The 16,822-nt window shown below is 42.5% G+C and overlaps 1 protein-coding gene across 2 annotated transcripts in view; it reads right to left on the bottom strand.

The window, feature by feature from the left end:
• The window catches only part of CRLF2 (cytokine receptor like factor 2), a 51,465-nt gene that overhangs the window by 30,898 nt on the left and 3,745 nt on the right, over positions 1-16,822 (bottom strand). The gene's annotated exons all lie outside the window — the stretch shown is intronic.

Genomic DNA, 16,822 nt, shown 5'->3' with positions numbered 1-16,822 from the left:
AACCAGCAGCGCAGTGAAAGGGAAGCGCTGCAGCGGCTGCATTTGAGTGGCTAAACCCCACCCCAAGCCTCTGCCTGATTGGCTGGCTGCGAGGGGGCATGGCACAGCAGCCAGGGCAGCTGAGCAGGGGCCAGAACGCCCCCTGCCAACGTGGGAAAAGGCTCCCGTTCACAACTCCTCCCCTCTGGAAGGAGGAGAGGCTTTGCCTTTATTTCTAACAAATAACAAGGCACAGGTTTTGAAAAGGGCAAAATTGAAGCTGTGCTGCTCTCTGGCCTTTTCGATCACCCACACACTCTCAACTACACAGGTCAAGATGCTGTTCCATCTCTCTCCTTTTTTCTTTTAGAATGGCCATTGTAAATAGTCATCATGACACTGTCTGTACTTTTCTCACCTTACTGTTTCATAATTCTACCCAGCCAGGTTTACATGTACCTACACATCAGGATAATGCTTCATGCATCCGAAGACATGGACTTTTGTATGCCAGCTTCTCCATTACAAATGGCCTAGGATTCCCCCCCCCCCTTACTTTCTCCATATTCATACTCTCTCAGACACATACATTTTCTTTCTCTTCCTTCCTTGGCCTGTCTAGACATAAGGTGGTCAGGGTTTTCTTTTCCCAAACCAGAGAAGCTAGACCCACAGGCACAAGTTATCCAGAAAGCTTTACCTTCCTCTTTCCCCTCCCACAAAAGCAAAATAATGTTTTTGTGGTAGTTTGGCACCACTCCTCTCCTTAAATAAGCAATTCATAACGCACCAGCTTAATGAAGCCTATCTGGAAATGTGGGGGTGGGGGTAGAGGGAGTGGTTCACATTAGCATGAGACTGGCTAAATATATCCTTCTCAGTAAGCAAGCACAAAAGATTGTTGATAAGTAAAAAATAAGTTTTGGCTATCTAGACCAATGAAATTTATCTGATGGCAATGTTCAAGGGATTCCACAAGGCAAAAATCTGTATCTGTTACTCCTTTAAGAGAAATTGCAGCAGTGCATTTGAATGTCCTGCAGATGTAAAATAAATGCCCCCCATGTTTCTATTTTCCTTCATTTTCCAATGGCATTCAGTTCAGCTTTTTCCTTTTTCCAGATATAAATCATTAAGATTTCAGGAGGCTTTGGCCGAAGTGGAGGCAGTACAGATTACCTCCCCTCACACACAACTGAAACTTTTTAACTATATGGCACACATGACCATCACAGAATAATTAGATTTGTTTCATGAACAATCCTGCCAGTGTCTCTCTCTGTGTGTGCATATCTATCTATCTAATCACTCTGGGACTTTTGCCACCCTGAATACTGCACATCTGAAAGTACTTTGGCTCATGAAACATCTTGCAAACTTCCTAAGGAGATGTTCCATTTAAACATTCTCAGAACCCAGTGTTAAAGCAGCCACCAGTGTGTGCTGCTATTCCCAAACAGAACCAGCACCAGCACTTTGGACAGGAGCCAAGGTCCCAGTGCTGTAGCACGGCACGCTCCAGGACCTCCTTATTGTGTTTTCTGACCAGGCACTCCTGGGAGCTGGATGCCACTGCCTCTTTAATTTCCTACCATGGCCCCAGCTCTAAGAACTCTAAGGCATTGTGTATGTTTCTGAGCACAATTCAAAGTGCTGGTGCTGACCTTTAAAGCTCTAAACAGCCTTGGCAGTATATATCTGAAGGAGCATCTCCACCTCCCCCGTTCAGCCCAGACACTGAGGTCCACCTCTGAGGGCCTTCTAGCGGTTTCCTCACTGTGAGAAATGAAGTTACAGGGAACCAGGCAGAGGGCCTTCTCAGCAGTGGCACCCACCCTGTGGAACGCCCTCCCTTCAGATGTCAAGGAGATAAAGAACTACACAACTTTTAGAAGACATCGGGAGGCAGTCCTGTATTTGGAAGTTTGATGTTATGCTTGTGGGAATGTTCTGGGGTGCAGGAGAGGATATATTGACTAATTATATCCTTATCCAACTTGTACTAACAAGTTCCCAAAATATCAGCAGAGTTTATAGACATTCCCCTTTAAGTTCGCAACGGTAACGCTTGCACAGGTTCGCTAGAACCTCTATAATAATTACTCTGGTAATTTCCCCTTTGTTCCCTCTTAAAATACAAGACACGACACAGTCTTTATAAAAGTATAAAAGAGTTTACTCACGTTCTGTTCACAATATGATCCCAGAAGGTAGGCAGGCTTAAAAAGGTTACATGCACTTAGAAACATGCACTTATAGGAAGATAGTACTGTCCTCTCTTGGCTGAGAGCCAAGAGGGCATCCTTAGATGTTTCCTCATCGAAGGAAGATGGCAGAGAGAGAGGCAAGAGGCAAGAGGCAAGAGAGAGAATGGCTGCCTGCCCTGTGCTTTTATCATTACCTGCACAGGTGAGGCCACACCCACCTCTGGTCACATGCGGAGGAAGTCCGTCCCCAGGAAGTTTACCTGCTTGCTGGACAGACATCCCTCCCCATGTTCTAACATGTACACTCTAGGAATGTTGTCATTGACTGCTCCTGTGTTTACATCCCACATACCCCTTCTCAGGCAATACAACATACACAAAACATAAACAACTTTATTCAACCACCCAGAGTCCCAGCTTGACACGTAGATTCTGGAAACTCTCTCTTGGTAGGGGTTTCGTCAGGATGTCAGCAGTCATCTCTTGGGTGCTGCAGTAGGATAGTTCCACAAGTCCATCCTGGATCATCTGGCGTATGTAGTGGTATTTAACCCCAATGTGTTTTGTTCTGGCCAGGAACTTCTCACTCTGCGTCAGCTTCAGGCAACTTTGATTGTCCTCTAGCAAGCTGACAGGCCCTTTTCTCACCAACCCAAAGTCCTTTATGAGTTGATCAAGCCAGGCGATCTCTCTGCAGGCTTCTGTTGCTGCAACGTATTCTGATTCTGTGGAAGATAATGCTACACAGCTCTGTTTATAACTGCCCCATGAAACAGGTCCATCACCAAACATGAAAACATGACCACTTGTTGATTTATAATCAGCATTATCCCCAGCCCAATCCGCATCAGTATACCCAACCAACTTAGGATCTCTGACGGCTGGTAACCTTAATTTACAATTCATGGTACCCTTCAAATATCGCACCACCCTCTTTACACCTGCCCAATCATGCTCAGTGGGAGAATTCACTTTTCTGCTAAGAATCCCCACAGCATTTGCTAAGTCAGGTCTACATGTGGTAACTAAATACAAAAGTTTACCAATCGCCGACCTGTAGTCATTGTTGTCTGGCAACTGCTTCGAATCCTGCTGATTCTTCAGGAAGTCAGTAGCCATCGGTGTAGCAACTGGATGTGCGTCTTGCATCTGCATGTGCTCAATCAGCTCGTGGATCTTCTGTCTTTGGCTGAGAAGAAATGAGCCGTCCTCTTCTCTTTCCACCTGGATCCCGAGGTAGTACTGGACATCTCCTAGCTCCTTGACCTCCACCTCTTTGCTAAGGTGTTTTACTATTTGTGTATAGTCTTTCTCACTTGCTGTGGCAATAATCAGGTCATCAACAAAAGCTAAGATATATGAGAATTGTCCATTATTTGACTTACTGTACAAGCACTTATCAGCGTCGCCTTGCTTGTACCCAAGTTGCGTCAGCATTTTATGCAACTTCTGGTTCCAGGCTCTAGCAGCCTGTTTAAGTCCATAAAGTCCTTTCTGCAGTTTGCACACTAAATGTGCCTCATGTGGTTTCACAAAACCTTTAGGCTGTTTCATATAAATTTCCTCAGAAATCTGCCCATGTAGAAAAGCGGTTGCAATGTCTATGTGTTTCACTCTCATTTTCTTGGAGGCTGCAATGCTTAAAAGCATTCTTACGCTGCTGTACCTCACGGTTGGTGCAAAAACTTCATCATAGTCTTCACCAAAACGCTGTGAAAATCCCTGTGCTACAAGTCTAGCTTTGTAGCGCTGCACTTCTCCTTCTGACCCCTTCTTAACCTTGAAAACCCATTTACTGCCAATGGCCTTCTTACCGGGAGGCAGCTCAGTGAGTGTCCAGGTCTTGTTCTGATGCAGTGCATCCATCTCCTCCTGCGCGGCCTTCCTCCAGAGACTGGCTTCTGCAGCTGGCATCTCCTGTATCTCTTCCCAAGTGGAAGGTTCTTGTGGAAACGCCGACCCTGCAAAGTAGGACAACCGTAATGGTGGGACACCTTTGTTGGTTCTGGACGAGCGCCTGACCTCTGGTTCTGCGACCGCATCAGCTTCCTCATCCTCCTCCAACGCAGGCATGTCCCCATCTGAGTCCTCATCTTCGTCTCTGGTGCCGCCAGGGTTCTGGTCCTCTGCGTCTTCTGGTGTGTCGCCTGTAGGGGGCGCTGTAACACTTGAAGGCAGATTATTACTTTGTGGGGTCTCAAAAGGGAAATATACAAATTCTTGAGTCCTTTCTGACTCATCGGAAGAATCCACAACAGTGTTCTTAGTGTCTACCTTTCCATATTCATCAACATAAACCGCATGGTATGCATTTGTCTTACCAGTTTGTAAGTCCATAATTCTATATCCTTTGCCTCCAGAGGCGTATCCCACAAGGATACCTGCTTTTGCCCTGGAGTCAAGCTTGTGTCTGTGTTCCTTGGGCACGTGGAAGTAACACGGACTTCCAAATACACGTATGTGCGACAGATTGGGAGCTTTCCCATGCCAAAGTTCAAATGGTGTGCGCTCTGCACCTTTAGTTGGCAGTCTATTCTGCAAATAGACCGACGTGTACACTCCTTCGGCCCACAGCTTCTGTGGCAAACATGCATCCTTTAGCATGCACCTTGTCATGTCCATAATGGACCTAAACTTTCTCTCAGCTATGGCATTCTGCTGTGGTGTGTAAGGAATTGTGGTTACATGTGCAATTCCTTCCTTGGCCAGGAGAGCCTGCATTTCATTTGAGCAGTACTCACCTCCATTGTCGCTCATTAGCACAGCTGGAGCTCTTTGGAATTTATTCTTGACCATGGCAATGTATTCCTGGAGCTTGTCCACTGTCTCACTCCTCTCTTTGAGGAAATACACAACACAAAATCTTGAAAAGTCATCCAGAAATATTAAAATGTATCTATTCTTTCCCAGTGAGGGAACATTCATGGGTCCACATATGTCAGTGTGCACTATGTCAAGCACTTTGTTGCTTCTTTGTTCTGCACAACGTGGAAATGAAGGTTTTACAGCCTTCTCAGTAATACAGCTTATGCACTTTGCTGGAGCTTTGTTGCTCTGCTTTACCTGCAAACCTCTTACAAGATCTCTTTTCTGTAGATCCAGAATGACGTTGGTGTCTCTATGTCCAAGCCTTCTGTGCCACAGGTCCAGATCTGCTTCATCCTTCTGGCTGGAATGTGCCACTTTTGCAGACTGATTCTCTGAAAGATCAAGCTCATATACACCATTGATTAGCTCTGCTTGAGCAAACACTTTGCCATTTCTAGTCACCTTGCATTCTCCATTTCCAAATGTGATCTGGAAACCTTTCTTGTCCAAAGTGGACACGCTGATTAAATTGCAGCTCAGCTCTGGAACATACAAAACTCTAGAGATTGTGTTCTCAATGCATTCATTGTTTATATTGCATTTCAGACTCATGGAACCTGCACCTTTTGCTTTAACAATGTTCCCATCTGCAATTTCAATTTCAGATCCTTCTTCATCATTTATCTCATTAAAATAGTCCTTTTTATATGAAAAATGTGAGCTGGCACCTGAATCAATTATCCATTTATTACGTCTATTTTCACGATTCTGGACAGCTAAATTCCTTTCTTGCAGTAGCCATGTGCATTCGCATTTCCCCTTCTTTTCTCCTTTTGGCTGAAAGGGGTGGGGTTTCTTGGCTTTAGGAGCCCTGCAATTCTTTGCAATGTGTCCTTCTTTGTTACAATTGAAACAAATCACTTTCTTAGGCATCTCTTTGGACTTTGTAAATTGCCTAGATGCATAACTACTGTCTTTGCTTCTAGCATTTCTCACTGGAGATTCAGCTCTATCTCTGCATTCTTCTTTTAAATAACCAATCAAGTCTTTAAAAGTCAGACCTTGTCTATGATCCATCAAACTTACAAATGCGCTAAAGCGTGGTCCAAGTGATGATAACAAAAATGCTATCTTTGTGTCTTCATCAAAAGCTTTGGGAGTCAGATCAATTCTTTGAATAATCTCAGTAAACTTGTTGATGTGCTCTGTGAATTCCTCTTTTGAATTCATCCTCACTCTGGTTAATTTACACACCAAGTTTCTGAAGCAGTTTATGCTAGATTCTCCATACACGCGCTCAATATCTCTTAAGATTTGAGATGCATCATCTGTACTATTTATTAATGATAGCTGCTCATCGCGAAGTCCACTCAAAATTATGTGTCTAGCTTCGCTGTTCATGCGTTTCCAAGCACTTATCTTGGCTAAAGCTTCCTCAGACGATCCCGTAGGTTGAGGGTTTAAAGCTTCCAAAATGTGCTTATAATCTAAACATGCTATCAAGCGCTGCTTCCAGTGTATGAAATTGTGTTCATTCAGCACAGGCATTCCTAGCTTTGCATCACTATCAAAAGCTGCTCTAGCCATCTTAAAATCCAAAAATTTGAAAATTCTTCAAAATTTCAAAATTTCTCAAAATTTTAAAATCAAAATCTCAAAAAATGCAAAACAATTCTTCACTGCCTTGGGTCACTGTGAACTCTGAGGGAAGGGGGGGTTGCTTAATCCCCACTGCACAATGGAACAAAGGACCATGTGCTTACCAGGAAGTTAACTCAGAAAAATACTACTCAACTCAAAATCACAATCCAACGCAATCCTTCAAAAATACGCAGAAATATGCAATACTGGGGCCAATAACCCTTTGTGGGAATGTTCTGGGGTGCAGGAGAGGATATATTGACTAATTATATCCTTATCCAACTTGTACTAACAAGTTCCCAAAATATCAGCAGAGTTTATAGACATTCCCCTTTAAGTTCGCAACGGTAACGCTTGCACAGGTTCGCTAGAACCTCTATAATAATTACTCTGGTAATTTCCCCTTTGTTCCCTCTTAAAATACAAGACACGACACAGTCTTTATAAAAGTATAAAAGAGTTTACTCACGTTCTGTTCACAATATGATCCCAGAAGGTAGGCAGGCTTAAAAAGGTTACATGCACTTAGAAACATGCACTTATAGGAAGATAGTACTGTCCTCTCTTGGCTGAGAGCCAAGAGGGCATCCTTAGATGTTTCCTCATCGAAGGAAGATGGCAGAGAGAGAGGCAAGAGGCAAGAGAGAGAATGGCTGCCTGCCCTGTGCTTTTATCATTACCTGCACAGGTGAGGCCACACCCACCTCTGGTCACATGCGGAGGAAGTCCGTCCCCAGGAAGTTTACCTGCTTGCTGGACAGACATCCCTCCCCATGTTCTAACATGTACACTCTAGGAATGTTGTCATTGACTGCTCCTGTGTTTACATCCCACAATGCTTTTATTTGTGTGGGAAGCTGCCCAGAGTAGCTGGGGCACCCCAACCAGATGGGTGGGGTATAAATAAAATGATGATAGACTCAAAGAATTGATAGGCACAGTGCCTGAGCAATACCACTGCAGCTAAATATGCCAAGGCCACCTGAGGCAGGTGATACCAGAAGACATTTTGACCAGCCCTTCCCTTCAAACCTGGAGCCAGCCCTGTTCTCAAGTGAAGCTCAGCTGGGTGACGGTTATGGAGGAAAGTCAGTGCACACACCACCTGACTTCCACAGCATTGCCATACAAACTGGGCTGCCAGCATCTGCCTCTCTTGTTCACAACATGTGGTGATGCTGATTGGGGTGTCATTAATTACATAGTTTATTCACTAGATGGGACAGGCCTTAGTTGTTTCGTGAGTTTGTTCTCTTTCTCTCCTGGATATAATATAATAATTATTGTCTTCTTCTTCTTTGTAGCCGAGTAAGAGTGTCTTCCATGAAAAAGGTTTTAACGGAGTCCATAAGTGACTGTGGAGGCTGGTTCTGGATCCACACGTCCTTCCACAGTGGGGACATAGGTTTCTGGGCAGGAGTTGATCACGGTGAGGGTTTTCCAAGAGTGCCTTCCTCTTAGCACATTTCTCCCTTTCGTCATGGGTGTCTTCAAAGCCCATGACACCTTTGGTAAAGCCTGTTCTCCAATTGGAGCACTCGCAGGCCAGCATTGCCCAGTTGTTAGTGTTTAAACTACATTTTTTTTTTTTTTAGATTTGCCTTGAGAGAGTGTTAAACCTCTTTTGTTGACCACCAGCATTATGCTTTCAATTTTTAAATTCGGAATAGTGTTGTTGCTTTGGAAGATGATAATCAGGCATCCGCACAACATGACCAGTCCAATGAAGTTGATGTTGAAGTCAATGAAGTTGATGTTCAATTATTGTCCTGCCATAATGACTGGAATTCCCTCTGAGTCTTCCATCAATAAGGCTTTTGTTGTCACTGCTCCAAGTTGCAGAAGGATGAAAAAAGTGAAAGGGGGTAGGTAGATTCCCTTCTTCACAGTTCCCAAGCCACTCCCCAAATTATCGGAAAGTTCATACTTTCAGCCCACCTTTAATTTACATACCCAGGGATTCGCCTAAGGCTAACTTCTACGAATGAGGTTTTGCAGCAAGCATGTGATTTGAACTAGAGATTTCGAGATTATAATTCCTGCACTACATTTACTCAATCATCCATGTGTATTTTTATTCTTATTAGTAAGTAATTTCCATACTGAGAATTGAGTTGATTGGTGTCAGTAAGAAATGTAATTTGTTGCAATGGGATTATTGTAGTGAAATTTAAAATGCCATGTTTCTAGGAGGGGGCAGCAGTGGGAGAGAGAAAATAAACAGTGGAGAGAAAAAACAAACTAGTTAAGTGTTTTTATAGGTGTTTCTTTATAAACAATGGGGTGTGTTTTTATTTATTTTTTTAGTTTTGTTTAGTTGGGTTTTAAAAAGTGGGGCGTTGTATTCTCATATTCTGGTACTTGAATGGCACTTGGGCATGAAAACCTATTGGAGAGAACAGCTGCACCATCTTGTGGTGAATGTTGAAAGTCTCACCAGTTAATACGAAACTGTATTGCAGCTTCATAGATACATGGCTGTTTTAGCATTATCAAACTCCTGGAACTGCTTTTAGGGTTTGATTCTACACATAGCAGAACACACAACATGAAGGGGTTTTTTTTTGTAATACTTTAAAAAGCATTGTGGAGGTTAGTAAGAGGAGTTTAATAAGGGGTTGGGTTAATAAGCCTCTTAAGGTACACAGAAAAGAGCCCGAAACAACTGTGAAGACGAGAAGTGATAGAATTGCACATCCATAACTATATCAGCACCTATTGCATTCATTCTGAATTAATGTATTTTTAATGAAGTGGGCACGTGTATATGAATAGCTCCAAAGAATAGTGTTTTATCAGTTTGGGGCCACATTTACCTTCTGTTCTACCGCTAATTTGCTTTCTGTGTACAAGGCAAGAATACTGAGATTAAGCCAAGTAGAAAGCAGATTAACAGCTGGATGGAAATATTTTTTTTTTTTTATAAATATTTATTAAAGTTTTTAAATATAAATGCACAAATAATAAACAATCTTACTTCTATCACAGACATAATTTCATGACTTCTTTGGGCTCCCTCGCGTCTCCCGCTCCCATTTACATCGTTAAAAGTTTTTTCCAAACAAATTATCAACTTGTTTACAATCTCATGTCCACACATTCAAATATAATCTAGCACTTCTTCCAAAAAATTTTATATTTTCTTTAGTCTCACTTATCATCAAATTTCAAATCTAATTTAGTGGTGGCCAATTTTTTATAATCTAGCATCCTTCTTAACATTCAACCAAATTACAATGTTTTTGTAGATACTTCTTGAATTTCTCCCAGTCTTCCTCCATCTTCTCTTCTCCCAGGTCACGGATTCTGCCAGTCATCTCGGCCAGTTGCATATAGTCCATCAGTTGCATCTGCCACTCTTCCAGTGTGGGTAGATCTTGAGTTTTCCATTTTTTTGCGATGAGTATCCTTGCTGCCGTTGTTGCATACATAAAGAATGTTCGGTCCTTCTTTAACACCTTCTGGCCGACAATACCCAAAAGGAAGGCCTCTGGTTTCTTAGTGAAGGTATACTTAAATACCTTTTTCAGCTCATTATATATCATTTCCCAGAATACCTTCACCTTAGGGCATGTCCACCAGAGGTGAAAGAATGTTCCTTCGTTTTCTTTACATTTCCAACATTTATTATCAGACGAATGGTATATTTTGGCAAGTTTAACTGGGGTCATGTACCATCTATATATCATTTTCATTACATTTTCCTTCAGAGCATTACATGCGGTGAAGTTCAGCCCAGTGGTCCACAACCTTTCCCAGTCCTCAAACATGATGTTATGCCCAATGTCCTGTGCCCATTTTATCATAGCCGATTTAACCATTTCGTCTTGTGTATTCCATTTTAACAGCAAGTTATACATTCTAGATAATACCTTAGTCTTTGGTTCTAACAATTCAGTTTCTAACTTCGATTTCTCCACCTGGAACCCTAACTTTTTATCATTTTTAAAAACTTCTTTAATCTGAGCATAATGTAACCAACAGCTGGATGGAAATAGAGCCTTGAAATGCAAAGCAATAGATACAAATTACATGGAAATTCAGCTTCTTAGAAAGATAAAAACAGGAAATCAAACAGTGGCCATTCAATTAGTTTTGTACTCAGAACTAGGTTTTCTGTAATTAGACCAGGATATGAAGAAAGACACTATTCTGTGAAAGGAGGAAAGAAGCCTCTTTCTCATGACGAGTTCCTCTCAGAACAAAAATGAAGCAAGATTCCATGCAAAGTTACACCCTCCTCTTGCTTTGCATGCAAATTCATCTTCTCTCTTGCCCCACTTTTTCATTCTTGTTGGATGTGTCATCCCCTATGTCCACAGCCTGTGCAGTGGCTTATTTTAGATTCAATTCTAGCAAAGATTCAAGAACAGTTGGGCTGTAGGACAGTCCATGATTGGAGAAGAAGGACTCTCTGTCTGAAGGACTCTCAAATGACCTCTATTTGAAAGAGCCCTCTTTTTGAAGCACTGTCTGGTTCAAGTCCACTTTAAAGACCAATAGGCAAAGCAGGCATGCAGGCCACCTGGCTATCCGCACCCCAAGGTGAGTTGTGTTGTTTGGATAAAAGTAAAAGTAGAGGGATCCCTGACCATTAGGTCCAGTTGTGACTGACTCTGGGGTTGCGCGCTCATCTCACTCTATAGGCAGAGGGAGCGGCATTTGTCCGCAGAAAGCATCCGGGTCATGTGGCCAGCATGACTTAGCCGCTTCTGGCGAACCAGAGCAGTGCACGGAAACGCCTTTTACCTTCCTGCCAGAGCGGTCCCTATTTATCTACTTGCACTTTGATGTGCTTTCGAATTGCTAGGTTGGCAGGAGCAGGGACCGAGCAACGGGAGCTCACCCCGTTCCGGGAATTTGAACTGCCAACCTTCTGATCGGCAAGTCCTAGGCTCTGTGGTTTAACCCACAGCGCCACCCGCGTTCCATCGTTTGGATAAAAGTACTAGCTAAATTTGCACCTGTACATATATACAGTGGTACCTCGGGTTAAGTACTTAATTCGTTCTAGAGGTCTGTACTTAACATGAAACTGTTCTTAACCTGAAGCACCACTTTAGCTAATGGGGCCTCCTGCTGCTACCACGCCACCGGAACATAATTTCTGTTCTCATCCTAAAGCAAAGTTCTTAACCTGAAGCACTATTTCTGGGTTAGCGGAGTCTGTAACCTGAAGCGTATGTAACCTGAAGCGTATGTAACACGAGGTACCACTGTATTAGCAAAAGTAAATTTGAAGGCAATGCATAAGTGCAAGGGGCAGCCCATCCCATTTCTCTGGCTGTGGCAAAACAGGAAAGTGTCCCTAGCCGAAGCCTTGCTTACCCTGCTTGCACAGCAGTGGCTTCCAGGGAGATCTCTTTTACTGCTCTGCATTCCCCAGTGGTGGTAGGGGCAGGCGGGATCCCTGTGTGGGCACTGCCCCATGGGATCCCACTGTCCAAGATGGCTGCTTCAGCCTTCCTCGTGGGCAGGACACCCACTGCATAAGTGGCGACTCTTCCCCATTCCTAGTCTTCTGTTGGAGCAGTGGGCCAGGAACACTCTGGAAAGAATGGTTTCTGTGGTTTGCTTGTATAAAACTGAAAACAATAAAACTGTCCAGCATCTTTTTTTAAAAAAAACACCACCAGGCCTTTATTGTTTCTGAGGCTCCTTGTGTATGGCAGCACTCCATTGCCCACCCAGTGTCCCATCACTACCCTGAAAAAAAATCTGTTTGCATTAGCAAAACCTCCCCTCCACTATCATGTCCTCATGTCACACCTACTGCTAACAGGGGCAGACCCTTACCCTATCTGGAAATAGGTCCCCTGGCTACAGCAAGGACTGTAACCTTAGTGGCAGAGCATCTGTTCTGTATGCAAAACATCTGGGCTGAGGTGGGAGAGAAACTTGCCTTCAGCCCCAGAATGCCACTGTCAGTCATTGTAGATAATTCTGATGTAAATGAATCAATGGTGTGACTCAGTAGAAGGCAGCTTTCTGAGCTTCTATGCTTCTTCCTAACAATGGTTATAATCTAAGCTCCCTCGCATAGAAATAAGTATTTTCCACTTAACATGCTCCAGATTAGGTTATTGTCCAGAGTGAATCACTGAACTCCAACTCCAAAACGGCAGAGCTTCTCTATGTTCCCATCAGACCAGAGGAGCTGTGCTCATAACCCAGCCAACCACTTCTCACCAGTTCCTTTTCTCTTCTCAGTAAGAAAGCTCCGCCTTTGCCCTGCTCCCTTCCACGGCTCTGTCTGAGGCTTATAAATAAGCCTTTAAGACAGGCATAGGCAAACTTGGCCCTCCAGATGATTTGGGACTGCAACTCCCATCATCCCTAGCTAACAGGACCAGTGGTCAGGGAGGATGGGAATTGTAGTCTCAAAACATCTGGCGGGCCAAGTTTGCCCATGCCTGCTTTAGGAAGAGCTGGGAAGCTTGCAGCTTCTCATCAGCCCCACCCTCATCCAACTGCCGTCCATCTGGGGCAATTGGGCTACTTGTGAGCAAGAAGTCAGTCTAGCAGCTTCTTCTCCCCAGGTTGGCTTCATCCAAAGCTCCAAGAAGAACACAAAAAACTACATATGCAGCAATCCTAACCCCACTTACTTGGGGGAAAACCCCGCTGAATTAAATAGGCCTTGCCTCTCACTAGAGCTAGATAGGCTTGTGTTGGCCAAAAAAATATATGCCACCACTGTGTGTGTAATGAATTACTCAGCATTCATTTATCATATAGAGATAAATGAATGTTGCATCTTGATTTAGGAAAATAAACCAGCCCGTGTTCATGGGCTGTTTTCTATTTTTGTAAGCATGGGCTTGCTTCCTTCCTTTAAAAAAGCCACTTCTCTGGCAGGCCTCTTAAATTATATCCTTTGCTTTCTCAGTGTAATACTGTGGATTCAATTTGGAAATGCATTTCATGAGCGTGGCATGCACTGTTTTTCACATAGCTTGTACCACTGAATTCATGGCTACTTTTTCAAAATGACTTCATTGTATTCCACTCCCATTTGGTCAAGTGAAATGCACTATTTTAACTGCCTCATAAATCCTTTCACATTATTAAATCATTAAAACCCCAAATCTGAATTTTCACAGAACAGCTACGAAACCCCAGACAATGTTCTGTTACCGTTGCTATTCATGCACAATCAGTTAGATTTAGAAGCTAAGTTCCTACCTAACGCTCCTGAAATTTGTTTCTAGTCTGATGCTAGTTTTCTGCAGATGCTACTTTCTAGATGGTTTTAGTGATTTGCTGCTATAATTTTGCTTGTTTCTTGTAACCCCTATCAAGTACAAGCTGATGTGGAATAAAAAGTGTATTAGATACTAGATACACATTAGGAAATATTCCTCAGCCCGAGCCAAATGTTCCCCACTGTTTGAGTCACAACTGTTTCCTATAATTTCTGCTGCTTCCCAAAATGAGGAAGAGGTCAGTTGGGGTCTATCCATCAATTGTGTAACACTGTGTGGTAACACGCCACCTGATGTTACATTAATTTGGGCATGGGTTTTATCCAAATAAGTCAAGTATAGAGTAGACAAAGTGAAATCCATGGATTCATTAGTTAATGAGTCTACTCTTAAATATGATTTAATTAGATCCAACCCTATAGTTATGGGAACGGTTTATTGTGAAAATCACTGAATATTTTGTTAAAACAGCTCAGTCTTGTGGTACCTTATAAAACTTAGGACCAAAGTAGACATGAAGCAGGAGTTCCTTATCTTCCCATGGGGTTTTTTGTGGGGTGTTAATAGCAGCTGTGGAAGATGGAGCTTATTCAGATTGGGATAATGACACTTCCAGTTAAAATCATCCCTTTTCCATCACCACCCAGCTTTTATGCGCCACTCAGAACAAAACTTGCAGGTTCTCTACAGGTTGGCAATTTTATTGTGCCAAAGTAAACCTCTCTGTGTCTTAAGGGCAGCTTCAGAGGTCTTGCTAGTAGTCCAATTGGTAAGATCAATTAGATTGGTGAGCATGAGAGAAAGGAGCTTTTCGGTGGTGTCCCCACAGTTTTGAAACACCCTTCAAAGTTGTTTGTGTACAGCTCCATCAGGACAGACATTGGCATTGGAAACCCACTGAGTACAAATACTATTGGCCTGTTTGGGTGAGTTGGGGTTCTATCTTATTATCTATCTATCCCCCCTATTTTTGGAGTTCGGCAAATCTTAGAATTCTTCAAGCTTGCTGATACCTCTCTCTTGTGCAAAGGCTGAATATCAGAAATAAAGGGAATGGTGATTAGATATGATATACGTCACTTCTGTTGGTTAGAATATTATTTTCCTGAGCATAACAGTGGAAATATCCTGGGTTGAGTTCCCAGTGGATATCCATTGCAGCCTCAGTAGCAAAACTGAAGCTCTCCCTCATGAAGTATACTATATTGACAGAAACTTGCTTGCCCCTTCAGAACACCATGGTGACAACTGTCATTCAACAAAAGAACACTCTGCAGCCCACAAGCTATTGTCTTTCCTGGGCTAAGAAGATGTGAAAATAGGAACTCCCCAAAAAGGAAACTTTTGGCTGACATTAAAGACAGGAAGTGGTTGTTCTTAGTGAGGCAACTGTGACAACTGAGATGGCCTATGATGAGAATTTCCTGAATTTCCCCATGTCTGTTACTTTAATTAGAAAACTGTGGGTGTGAAGGCTTCAGACACTTTTCTCCAGGTCCTAAGGATCCTCAGAACACCAGGAGGTCTCTTATGTCCAGAAACCCTTGGTGAACCCCGCCCATACACCGAGTTTGGAGTTTTTAACCATCATATCATTTATGAACAAAAGCTTTTGACAATGATCTCTCTAGGAGATATATTTGTTCAGTGGGCCTGTACATGGTGAATTCTTCTTCATTTATTTTTTTTTAAAAATAATTTTTATTGGGTTTTTACATTTTATAACAACAGACACACACACAAAGACAAAGACAAACAAACACACAAATACAATTACATACCCTAAGTTTCTTTACCCACTTTCATTGACTTCCCCCCACCCCCTCCTCTTACATCCCAATTCCAAAATTAATTCAGCAAGTTCTTACCTAACCTCTTAAAGATATTCACATTGCTTTTAAAAATTAAAATCTTTTGTTTATCTATATTCAACTATCCAATTCTCTTATAATCATTAATTTCTTTTTTTTTTTAAGGTCGATCTAACTTCCCCTTCACAAATTTTCCCTTTATTATATTAATTATAGGTCACATTAACCAAGTAAAACAAAACATAACATTTTATAATTCTATTCTCTCCCCCCCCTGCCCCGGTTTCTGTCCCTTCCTAGACAAATGTCCAGAAAACAAACAAAAAATATTTCTAGCCCGGATTCCTCACGTCCGAGGCGTCTGATTCTCTGTCAGTCCCTCTCTGCCAGCTATATTGGTAGTCCTCTTTGATGGTCTTAAGACCCCGAAGGAGTTCAGTCAGAGTCAGATCATATTTTCTTTCATTCAGAATGTTGAAGAGTGTTTGCTGCGAAAGACCATCTAGTTTTCCATACTCAAGAGAAAAGTCCCAATCATATTGCTTTGTTCTTTCTAGTTTTAATATTCCAAGTACTCCAGGGGCTTCTCTCTTCTTCTTTCTCATCTTTCGCAGGTCTGTAATCCAGAGGTCTTCTTGCTCATACTCTAACGCTGCAGATTTCTGGTTGATATTTTCCACTTGTAGTGTCTGAACTCCTTCTTTTTTCTCTGTCAATTCCAAAGGCATCTCTTCCTGCTCAGCTGCAGAATTTTTATCGTACATCTCCTTTGTGCATTCAGCAGAGTTGTTTGTTTCAGGATTCAAGGTCATAAAAACTTTACTCAGAGCCATACTCTGCTCCTGCAGGATTCCCACGAGAAAAAACATTTTTTCTATCTCCGCCAGTAATTTTCCCTCTGCAGCCATTGTAATGTCACTAATTCCCCCTAGGGGGCTTTCAGTTATTTAATAGTCCTTTTCCAATAATCTGTTACTTTGTTATTATCAATACTTTGTTTCCAATCGCCTCAGTCCAAATGTATCAGCTTTAATTCCAAGAGTTGTTAAATAGCAAAATTCTTTACTTTGTCCGCCCGTTTGACAGCTTCTTTGACAGCTGTCAAACTCCTTTCACTTCTTCCTCCGGGACCCAAATAGGACACTCCCGGGTTTTTTGGGGGGGATACACA

The sequence above is a fragment of the Podarcis erhardii genome (genome assembly GCF_964252035.2).
Source record: "Podarcis erhardii genome assembly, chromosome: 4".
Taxonomy (NCBI): Eukaryota; Metazoa; Chordata; class Lepidosauria; order Squamata; family Lacertidae; genus Podarcis; species Podarcis erhardii.
This window is presented reverse-complemented; position numbering and strand designations above follow the sequence as displayed.